This window comes from Hemiscyllium ocellatum, chromosome 3 (genome assembly GCF_020745735.1).
Source record: "Hemiscyllium ocellatum isolate sHemOce1 chromosome 3, sHemOce1.pat.X.cur, whole genome shotgun sequence".
Lineage (NCBI taxonomy): Eukaryota > Metazoa > Chordata > Chondrichthyes > Orectolobiformes > Hemiscylliidae > Hemiscyllium > Hemiscyllium ocellatum.
The window spans coordinates 75,508,124-75,520,757 of NC_083403.1; positions in this window are offsets into that span (position 1 = coordinate 75,508,124).

Sequence of the window (12,634 nt, forward strand, 5' to 3'; positions counted from 1 at the left end):
CAGCTTTTTCCTAGCATGAGAATGTTTTTCACTTCAGAGTAAGCAGTTACCTCAGAAGTGGATTCTAGTCTGCTGAGTTTCTAAGCTGGGAGAGCTTGAATATAAATCTTCAAGTTAATCAAACTGGAAAAGTTTAGGCCATCAAAATTGTGAAAGATTTATGCCAGCAGAATCAGTAAGGAACTGCAAGATTGTCTCAGCATTCCAAGAAACAGAAGCTCAAGAATGTTAAGAACAGGTTTAAGAAAGCTGAGATAGCAGTGATGATTTGGAGGAGTCAGTGTTGGACTGGGGTGTACAAAGTTGAAAATCACAAAACACCAGGTCATTTGGTGTTTATTTGGTTTATTTGGAAGCACTAGCTTTCAGAGCGCTGCTCCTTCATCAGGTGAGATAGGAGTGATATTTCCCTGAGATTGGGAAACAGTTTGAAAGTTTGTTTTGATGATTGTGCTAAAGTCGTTCTAAATATCTTCGAGAAAGCAGCAGACAGGAAACAAATGCTGACCCTAATACCAGTGCCCACAAGCCATGAACAATTTTTTTAAAAAGGTTTTCTCTTTCTTCTTTTGCTTAAATCCTTTCATTAAAGACTTTCTTCAGCCCCATGTGAGTATGTTAATAATGACTAACCACCATGGTGACCAACTGCAAAACTTATACATATGATCCATCAAGCCAGATTTCATTCTGGGATCTGCATTGTCCATCAGCTGAGATCTTAACAAGTGCCAGATGGGAATTTAATGCAGAAAAGTTTGAGGTGATGCAATTTTGGCAGAATGGATAGTAAGAGGCAATATAATCTTAATGGTACTGTTCTAAAGAGAGATCTGGGCTTCATATGCAGAGATCTTTAAAAATGGCGAGACATATTGAGAGAGGAGATAGTTAAGCAATGGAACTTGGTCTATATAAATCGAGCTATTAAGTGCAAAAGCAGGGCAGTTGTACTGAACAATTATAAACTTTTGCTTAGACCACAATGAGAGTGTTATATCTAGTTCTGATCATAACACTTAAGAAGAATATGAGGACCCTTAACATGGTGCAGAGGAGATTTATCAGAATTATTTCAGGGATGAAGGATTTAGCTAAATGGTTAGGCTAGAGACGCTGACATTAAACACCTTGGTGCAAAAGAGATTGAAGAGACTTTAGATAGAGATGCACAGAGTTATGATAGGTTTATAAACTGTTCCCATTAGCAGGTAGTACAAGGGATCGGGAACACAGGTTGTGGGCAACAATTATACATGGGAAGTGATGCAGTATTCTTTTACACAAGAAATGGGATTGAGTGGATTGTTCTACAGATAGCTCTATGGCCTAATGGACCAACTGGTTTGTTCTGTGCCATACGACTATATGACCAGAATTTTTTACCAGTCCTTTCATTATTGATTGGGCAGTAAGAAGCCTGACAGGATGGTGCAGGAATGCACAGAGGGTTGGGGGGAGTATATGATACCTTCCCAGTAGCATGCCAGTTTTCCAACAGAAGAAATGTTGGCAGGTTGGTTGCCTGGCAGAAACCAGTGATCAATTGAGGGTCAATTTCTGCCCAGCAAGCCTGGTTTGGCTCAGGAAGGGCTGCTTTCCTTTTTTGGATACTCTACAGGCCTTTCAGGGGCAATGGTTACCTTGTATTAGTGATGGTACCTCTGGGCTGAAATCCCTTTCTCCTGATGTCTGGGACCTGCTTGTCCAGCCTGGTGTCTCCCCAACACTGCATATTCCTCTTTGGGAGCACTCAGTCATTGAGATGTCCTTCCCTTGCAACTCCAGGCTTATGGATAGTGCCTGTTAATGATGGTGTTGCTGGAGCTGTTGAGTTCCTGATCTTGGGGGGGGGGATTGGCATCCTTAACTGGAACTGTGGTAGTGCCTGCTAAATTGGCATCTGCCAGGAATATGCATCTCTTGGTTCCACCTTCAGCTGAGGAGGGTAACCTCCCACTTTGGGTTCTAGCAGTGGGACCTCTGCTCTCTGCAAAAATTCCAATCCTAAGATTTCTTGACTGGTTATTACTGTTTGTTTGCGAGACTAAGCTATCCATACACCACTTTACAGATGTGTGTGTGTGATATATGATACACATGACTTTTTCATGACATTAATAGGATGGGGCAAAGTTTGCTGTCATTGTGAAGTTTGTCTCCCTATTCTCATTATCACAATGCAATGTTAAAATATGCAATACACCACCAATAAAGACTTCTCAGACAAAACTGTTGTTAGCAAGAATGTTAACTTGGAGCTTTAACTATATCATTGTGCTACCTGCCCTCCAGCAAATAATTGAGCTAACTTCCTGAGCAAACTAACTGCTTTCTTAGCCAGTATTGCATAAGTATGTCATTTTACATACTGTATTGGCTTTTTGACTTGTTTATTATTGTCCTGTTCTTTCTTGTGTAGGTTGCATTTAAGTCACAAAAGAGTTGTTGAGATGCAAATACTCTGTGGGTTTGTTTCATAATGTAAGTTTTTATGACTTGCTTTTTCCCCAATATACTAGTATTTTCTGGCAGTCAGTTATTAACACTGTGTCTTCATAACCGACTAATTGCTTCATGAAAAGATTGTTTTGTGTTGTTCATTTCCAGACCATTGTAATACACTGTCCTAACTTTGTTTTCTTTCTTTTTGTTCCTTTCATTCCTTGTTTGCTGCATCTGAGAGATTGGGAGATATATTTTGGAACAGTGAGACAGTGTTTAGCTTGCAGGTGCAAATAAGGGCTGATGGTTAGCAGAGATCACCTACCAGTTGTAACTGACACCTACTCAGAGGTATCATTCCACCTTCAACACATCACTGAAGTATGTCTGGTATTTCATGTCTTATGCTTGCCTTGAGTGCTCCTTGCAGTGTCATGTTTTTATTTCACATATGACTGCAATTCCAACATTTGAGTGATGAAAACTGAAGTTCTATAATCTTGTGGTTGTGCCATTTAGACAGAAAAACCATTGTTTTGCAATTAGCAGAATCATTATTCAACTATGCAAGTTGATCAATCTCAAGAGCTGTGCACTTTGACAAAATCTCAGATCTGTGATGAGATTCTTCAGCGTTAAGTTCCAACTAAGTCAATGATGTTAAACTACCTGAAATTGATGTTAATAATTTCCTGCTTGTATTTTAAAGAAGGTTTGTGACAAAGACTACGTGTAGTAATTCCTTGATGAATGTGAACTATGTTTTACGTGCACTAGATAGATAATGCCATCTGTCCCAAATAACTGGATATACAAATAACAGACTAATTGGCATTTTCAACCGGGCACTCTCTTTGAAATCAAGCCAACAGCTTATTACAAGGTGAGACATATTTTTCTACTAATCTTTCTGTTTCACACATACCATAAACACAACTCGTATTCTGTGGAAGAAAGTTCATCTTAACTTACACACTTGATGGAAAATGACTTCAATACAACCTATGAAAACAGAGAGTCAGCAGGGAGTGAAGTCCTTTCTTATGCAGTCCTGAGAGATTGAGAATGACCTGCTTCCACTCCAGGCTGAGGAGCCTTGAGTTGACCAAGAGGTTTGATGCGCACAACCTCATCACGCAGGATAGGTTGCATTCAAAAGATTGGGTAGATTCATTGTTTGCACACTCTCTTCAATGCCTTGACTCCAACTCTGTGTGGTCCCAGTGAAGTCTCTTGATTTGTTTGGTGCTTTCTGAAATGTGCTTGCTCCTCCTTGTTTTTCATAGCGACTCCCATGAGTTGGCGGATACATTGACATCTTCAGGGATGCTTTGAGGGAATGCCTAAAGTATATCTGCTGTCCCCCTGGGGTTCTCTGCCATGACCAAGTTCTGAGTAAAGAATTGCCTTCACAATTCTGGTGTCAGGAATATGCCCAACATTTTCTATCCAGCGGTGCTGGTTTTGAATGCTGAGTATATTCACTTAGGAGAAGATACTGCAGTTATGATTTGGAGGAGCTGGTGTTGGACTGGGGTGGAAAAGTTAAAAATCACACAACACCAGGTTACAGTCCAACAGGTTGATTTGGAAGCACTAGCTTTCGGAGCGACGCTCCTTCATCAGGTGGTTGTGGAGCAGAATCATACGACACAGAATTTATAGCAAGAGGATTGCAGTCTCATGAAATGTAATGTTAAACAAATTTAACTTCAGTCTTTTATCTTTTAGATTGATCATGTTAGTTTCGGTTCCTTTATATGTAAATCCCAGAAGTTACATTCTCAAGATAGCTTTAACAATAGCTGCCATCTCACCTCAGATAATGCATTAAAGGTGTGAGGTTAAAGTTTGTCTGTGTCCCGGTGTTCGGTCAGACTGATTCTATTTTGAAAGTAGGATTTTACAGTTTTTGTGCAAAATAAAATGAAATTCTGCAAGTACAAATTCATCTCACAAACCTATATGTGTGTGCGTGCAGGGGAGACCGAGTGAGTGTGTGCTTGGGGGTCTGTGTGTGGGTGTGAGTTTCTGTGAGAGGGTGTGAGTATCTGTGAAAGAATGTGTGCATTTATGAGAGAGTGTGTGTATGTGTGAATGTAAAGGGGTATAAGTCTGTGAGAGGATGCATGTGTGCATGTGAGTGTGGGGGTGCATGTGTGAGAAATGAGAGAGAGCTTGTGTATAAGAGAGAGTCTGCATGTGTGTGTGTGTTTGTGCGCGCGCACATGCGCCCTTGTGTGCGTGTGCATGAGAGAGTGTTTAGTGCAGTGGGGTCACTTGTAGTGTGACATGAACCCGAGATCCCAGTTGAGGACATCCCCATAGGTACAGAACTTGACTATCAGACTCTGCTCGGCCACTTTACATTGTTGCCTGTCCCGAAGTCCACTTTGGAGGATGGTCACCTGAAGGTTTGAGGTCGAATGTCCGAGACTGCTGAAGTGTTCACCGAGTGGGAGGGAACACTCCCAGCTGGTGATTGGTGTGTGGTGTCTATTCCTTCATTGCTGTAGCCTAGCTCAGTCTTGCCAATGTAATATGCCTCAGGGCATCCTTGCCTGCAACGTATGGGATAGACAGCATTGGCCGTGTCACATGAGTACCTGCCATGTACACAAGCTCTCTCTCATGTGTTCACACATACACCTCCCACGCTCGCACCCACACGCGCACTCTCTCACAGATTTATACCTCATTACACTCACACACATACACATACACACACTCTCACTTGGACACTCAAACCCCACACACACACCCATATGCACACACTCACTCGATCTCCCCTGCATGCACATACATATAAGTTTGTGAGGTGAATTTGTACTTGCAGAAGTATGTTTTATTTTGCTCAAAAACTACATAAATCCACATGAGATTCTGTAAATCCCTCTTTAGAAATAGAATCAGTCAGACCGAACACTGCGACACAGACAGACTTTAATCCCACATCTTCAATGCATTATCTGAGCTGAGATGGCGCGTATTGTTAAAGCTATCTTAAGAATGTAGCTTCAAAAAAGCTTAAGGATGTACGTATGAAGGAACCAAAACTAAAATGGTCATTCTAAAACATAAAAGACTTAAGCTAAATTTGTGTAATATTACATTTCATTACACTGCAATCCAGTTGCTACAAATTCTGTGTCTTATGATTCTGCTCCACAAAAACCTGATGAAAAAGCAGCACTTTGAAAGCTAGTGCTTCCAAATCAACCTGGTTGGACTATAACCTGGTGTTGTGTGATTTTTAACCATGTTGCAGGTAGATCGCCATTCTTGCCACCAGATTTGGAGAACCTCAAGTAAGGACCATTGATGTTACTTATCCTTTATACTTTGAGGTATCTGCTCAAAGTTGTCCAAATAACCAAAGTATATCGGGATGCAGAGATCATTACTGCTCAGTAAGCAATGGCCTTGTACTCTCTTATTTCCAAACACTGAACTGGCACATTGGAGGTGATGATGAATTTTGTTGTTTATGTCTGCATTAATTGAGAGAAGATATGGAAAACAGTCCATATTTTTAAAGAATATGCCTTTGATCACAATTAATGGGGGAGGTTTAGCTGTGGTTAGAAGCAGATCTATTGTTTAACGAAAGACTTATTTGCTCATATGCCTGAAGAAGAAGTTGACTTCAGTTTCTGAGTGAGCACACACAGATGCTTCATTTATAGACTTGTGCTCTATGACTAAGCTTGGAGTGGGCTTGGTTTTGGATGGAAGGCAGCATAGCTTGAACAGTTCTGTAAACTATCTCCACCCCAGTGGGTAACTTTCTGGGGTGAGGTGCAATGTTTTATTGAGGAAGGTGGTATAAAGTATCAGTACCACATACTGCCTTTGTTTTATTGATATCCATATATCTTTCTATAAGATTCTAATGAGGTCGTCCATTCCAGACTTCTGGCATCTAAACTCTCTGCACCTTAATTCTTCTCATTTTGAACTAATCATCCCTGCTTTTAAAACTTGTGTGAGAACTCTAGGATCTTATTCGGATTCAGCTTTCTTATTCCATTAACACTATAATATGCTTAAATAATTTTGCCTGTAAGGTTCCTTTTCGAGGAATGTGGAAAGAAAAAGCAAGAGTTTTCTTTATAGTATTTAAAAGAGAAAAGAACAAGTAAAGTGAGCATTGGTAGATGAAGTATACAAATATTTTGCTTCTGTTTTCACAATAGCAGGCACAAAAATTCCAATAGTAAAAGTAAATTAGAGAGAAACTTAACAAAATTATAATCACCAGCAAAGTGTAATTAAGCAAAGTGATATAGACTTAAAGTCAGCTAGCAGTTCACAAAGTTCAGATGAACTTCATAAAACATGTTGCTAATGTGTTTTACTTACAGGATGTGATCATCACTGGCTAGGTCAATCCATCAGCAGTAAAGAGTTAATCACGTTGCTTTGAGATTGGATTTACATGTAGCTCAGACCAAGTAAAGATGGCAGTTTCTTTTGCTAAAGGACATTAGTGAACCAGATGGATTTTTTTCCTGAAAATCAATAATGACTTCATGGTCATCATCAGATTCTTCATTTCAGATTTTTATTGATTCCACGTGGGCTGTTTCTGAATCTGAAGAGTCACATGAGTCAAAAAGAGTTGGTGTCAAGAAAGCTAATGGGATGCGATCCTATATTGCTAGGTTGTTATGTTACAGGCTTTGATGAGGCCACAGTTCCATCGTTGTGTGCAGATTGGTCTTTTTCTTTAATGAAGGGTGTAAATGTATTCAGGATGGTTCAAGGGAAATTTACTGATTTGATACCTGGAATGAGTAGCTGTCTTATGAGGATAGCTTGGACAGGATGGGTTTGTTTTACTGAGGAGTGACTGGATTGAAGAATATAACTTCCTGAATGGTCTTGACAAGGTGGACTTAGAAAAGATGTTTCCTCTTATCAATGAGGCCAGAACTAGGGGTCAACTTTTCTGAACAGATATGAGAACATTTTCTCTCAGAAGGTTATGAAACATTATGAACTCTGCCTACAGAATGATTGAATAGTTTTAAGACAGAGGGTAATAGATTCTTGATAGGCAGGGGAATTAAAAGTCATTGGGGTTACATAAAAAAGTGGAACTCAAAACACAAACAGATTAACCATAATTTTATTTTATGGTGATGCAGGCTCAAAGGATCAAATGGTCTACTTCTGCTCTGAATTTATACATTTGTAGGTTATTTTGTTAAAGATGGCAAACCCAGTTTCTTCAACACATGTTCATAGCTTAAATGCCTATGATCATTTATACAAATCCATTTTCTGGACTCTGCATCCTCTGTTCTCACTGCACTGAGCGAGACTTGTGCCTGATCTCCAAGACTTAGAGTTATAGAGTCATAAGGTCGTACAGCATGAAAACAGTCATGTTCTAACTCGTCTATGCTGACCAGATATCCTAAATTAATCTAGTCCCATTTGCCAGCATTTGTCCCATAGCACTCTAAACCCTTCCTATTCATAAACCCATCCAGATGTCTTTTAAATGTCGTAATTCTACCGACCCCCACCATTTCCTCTGACAGCTCATTCTATGCACACATCACCCTCTGCGTGAAAACATTGCCCCTTAGGTCCCTTTTAAATCTTTCCCCTCTCACCTTAAACATATGCCTTCTAGTTTTGGGCTCACTTATCCACGGGGGGGGGAAGAAAAACTTGGCTATTCATCCTATCTATGTCCCTAATGATTTTGTAGAATACTATAAGGTCACCCTTCAGCTTCCAATGCTCCAGGGAAAATAGTCACAGTCTATTAAGCCTCTGCTTATAGCTCAAATCCTCCAACCCTGGCAACATGCTTATAAATTTTTTTATGAACCCTTTCAAGTTTCACAACATACTTTCTACAGCAGAGAGTCCAGAATTGAACACACTATTTCAAAAGTTCTTAATTCATGGAATTGTTGAGTAACTAAATGGGAATGAATTGCATTCCTTCATGAGAAGTATGTGCCAACATTTCCTGCTAAATAATAACTTGTGGGCATATTAATGGAGTGTGAATTTGTTTGAGGCACCATAATACCATAGTGAGTGAAAAAAAAGCTTGCATTTATTTAGTGCCTTTCATGACTTTAGGACATTCCAAAATGATTTTGAATTTATATGGACAGGTAAGACATGGCTGACCAATATGTTGCGTGTTGCTACAATGTACAAGGAAATACATGCTTTGAAGGTGAAAACTAATTGACACCTAGCTTTAGGAATTTCAGCATTTATTTAGTGACTTTCATGACTTCAGAGATCCAATGAAGCAACTTGAAGTATTTTCATTATTCTCATATAGGAAAGATGACAACCAATTTTCAGACTGTAAATTTTCACAAACAAGATGATAATAACCAAATGGTCTGTTTTGATTTTACAGCTATTGATGGAGAGGTAAATGTTGGCCAGAAATGTTACATGCTACAAATAATGAGCACAACATAGAGGTATGATACAGCATCAAGAGGTTGATATTTCCTGACAAATACAATGATGCACTTTCTGTACACAAGAGAAAATATTCCAAAGACTAATGTCATCCTACTACCCAAATATTATGAGCCTGTCACATATTTCTTTACATCAATATCTTAATCACTTCATCCTTCAAAGGTCAATGAAGCTAAATCTTACTCTAGCGCAAGTTTATAATCCTGAGCCATAAAATAGATTAGAATAATAAGATTTGCTATAAGCTAGCCTCCTGTTAACTTTCATAGCTGCAAATCTATTTGGTATATTACCCTGTGATTGCTGTTACTCCTCTTTGTGATATTCTTCTATTCAGAAAGGAATGGCGCAAAGGATCTCTCTCCATTTAAAGCCAGCAGCTCCTTTAAGAATCTTGAAGCATACAGAGATGATGCTGACATTTTGTATAATCATCTAAGCCAAAAACCTCTTTAAACTACCAGCTGACATTTCTCCAAAGCTTTGCAGTATCTTGTAGCCAGAAGCTTTCCTCATTACTTTGTTGTGCTTTTTGTGGGAAACTGTTACATTACTGGCTTCCTCCTAAGCTCTGCAGCCATAGTTTGAGGATTGGTTCAGAATGTAATGGGGTCAGTGCTGATTGATATGAAAATGGCATTCATTATACTGAAGAACATGAGTTGAAACCTGTTTAAATATTGTTAATGGAACCCCATCTATTTCTGGTGGGAGCACTGGTTACTTAAATTAGGGTTTGCAGGGAAATTAGAACAGACAGGTCTCCCAACCTAATAATTTTCTGTCCTTTCCTCCTGATTTTTGTCCAACTTCCTATCCCATTTGGGCATATAATTAAATGGCCCCACTGATAGGCAAATTAAAAGTCTGAGCCAATTGAGTTCAATTGATAGGCAAATTAAAAGTCTGAGCCAACGTCATTGGTTTTAAGATTTCCAATAGCTTTACTGGTTTGAATCTTTTGTTTTTTTTAAATTGTTTGAGACCAGGAAACAATTTTTCTGTGCTTTTCCATCTTTACTCCAGCAGAGACTTTCATCATAATCCTCTTACAAATCCTCACTAACGTGATTTTAAATATTACTGATTTTGTATGTAACACTTTTGTTCCATCACTAAAGATCATCTGAAATAAAATGTTAAGAGGACCTACTCATTGCAGTAAGTTTAGTTAAAAACTGGGTACTATCTTTGCCATCAACATTTCATTATTTATCTTTCACGTAAATCTGTTCTCACTCGGTGTCTGGTTGCAAGGGTAAAGAAAATTGTAAGGGTGGAAGGGAATTGTTGTGTCTTAATTACGATTGCAGTTTCTTCAGTTTGCTTGTTCAGTTATCTGGAATAAAGTGTTTGAAAATCCACCAGTAATGACTTCCTTTACCAGCCTAATTGTGTTTATTGACCCGGGCAACATTGTTGGGTGGCAGTTTTATATTGATCTATTGTTTTCTTCTTAAGAGGAGGGAGGGAAGATGGGAGAAACTTTAGACCAAAATGTTTCTGTATGTGTTTGATTAGGTTCTAAATTGTCACTTTCATTGATCTGATGTTTACAGAATTACTTTTTTTTAAACCAACTGTGAAAGGTGAACATCACGCTCAACTTAGAACTTAACTGGGCTCACCTTCAGATTTTAAGTAATTAAAGTAAATCCTATTTGAGCATTTAAAATGAGACTGTTACCTGACTGTGTACCAACAAAATAAACACAAGTTAGTATCAGAATTAGTAATTCAAGTAAATTTATTTCTGAAGAAGGTAGTGCAGACTCTTTCTAGGAGATCAGTTTAGTGAGATCTGGCCTCAATTTTTCAGACACATTTTACTTAATTTACGCTCTGAAGAACCAGACTTGACATTTTTCTTCAATTGTATTAGTACTGCTTCACAAAAATGTAAAGTCAGGCAGGGAAAGACTTATTTTGGATTTTCTGTCCTTGGGTCAGGTATACACAGACTCCAACTGAGCCTTCTGCATTCCCAAGGTCTTACAGTGCAGACCAGATACAATTTCAGCATTAGAGATTGCTCTTGTTTTGGTAAAAGCATGACTTATTTTCATTAGGTGGTCACCTGGGGCTCAACCAAAGCTTGTCTCAACTGTTCGGTCTTAACAACACAGCCAGTTGTATTCAATCTTTATTTCAAAATTCCCAGAGGTACATGTTGAGGATGTTTAGACTTTATGTTACATTTTAGATGTGCTCAGGGAAGAATCAGGCCAATGACTTTAATGGAAGATGAACCATTATATATTGAAACTGATCAGAAAATAATAACATTAATAAAACGCTTGTGGTGGGGGAGTGCTTAAAACAAACAATAAAAACTCAGAATCTAACACTACAAAATCGTAAATTATTTGAAAACATCAGCACAAAATATGATGTTTTATTCTGGAAGAATGAAGGGCATACTGTCACGCACAAACACACACAAGCAAGATACATACAAACTGTTCCCTTTTATTTTCATCCTGCAGATACTAGATCATACTGCAGTCAAGCAGATTGACAAGAGACATGGTCCCAAGTACATGCAGTGTTGCTCAATCTAGAGCGTCTAGAGATGACATTCCCTGCCGGCTGTCCCTTTTCGGTTGAAGTGCCAATCTATCTCTGTTCACAATTTCCCCCCTTCTTACATGGGATCAAATCTCCATACCACCAGCCTTTCTTATAACACGCTTTTTAAAAAATATTAAACAGAAAATACTGGAAATATCAGCAGTCTAGTTGGACCAACGCAGAGAGAAGCAGAGTTAAAATTTCAGGCCATGATCTTTATAAAGTACAGAGTTTAACAACATGGAAAGAAGGCCTTCAGACCATTGCGTCTGCACCAGTCATCAAGCATCCATTTATCCTAATCCCATTTTACAGCACTTGGCTTGTAGCCTTGTATGCCACGGCATTTCAAGTGCTCACTTAAATACTCCTTAAATGTCTTGAGGATGCTGCCTCTCTTACCCTTTTCAGCAATGGGTTCCTGATATCTCCGACTCTGTGGGTGAAAAAAGTATTTCCTCAAATCCCTTCTAAATGTCCTGCTCCTTATTTTAAAATGATGTCCCTGGTTATTGACAACTTCCTAAGGGAAAGGTTTCTCTTCATCTAAGATCTCATAACTTTGTACACCTCAGTCTGACCCCCTCACCCCCCCAATCAGCTTCTCTGCTACAAGGAAAATAACCCAAGCCTATCCAGTACCTCTTCAAATTGCTTCAGCCCAGGCAACATCCTGATGAATCTTTCTGCCGCCTCTCTAGTGTAGTCATATCCTTCCTATAACATGGCAACCAGAACTGCCTGCAGTGCTGCAGCTGGGGAGTAATTAATATATTATGCACAGCTCCATAATAATGTATTCTTCTATTCAATACTCTTGCATTCAATGCATTGACTAATAAAGTATCCTAAATACCTTCTTCACTACATTGTCTCCCTGTCTAACTTATTTTAAGGATCTATGGACCTGTACCCAAGGTTCCCTTGATCCTCTGTACTGCCTATGGCCATACCATTCAATGTGTACTCCCTTACCTTGTTAGTGCTCGCAAAATGCATTAACTACACTTTTCCAGCTTAAATTCCACTTGTCATTATTCAGCACATATGTCTATTCAGTCTATGTTGTCCTGTAGTGTAAGGCTTTACTTCTCACTATTTACCACAATACCAGTTCACATGTCACTTGCGAACTTGCTAATCATACTTC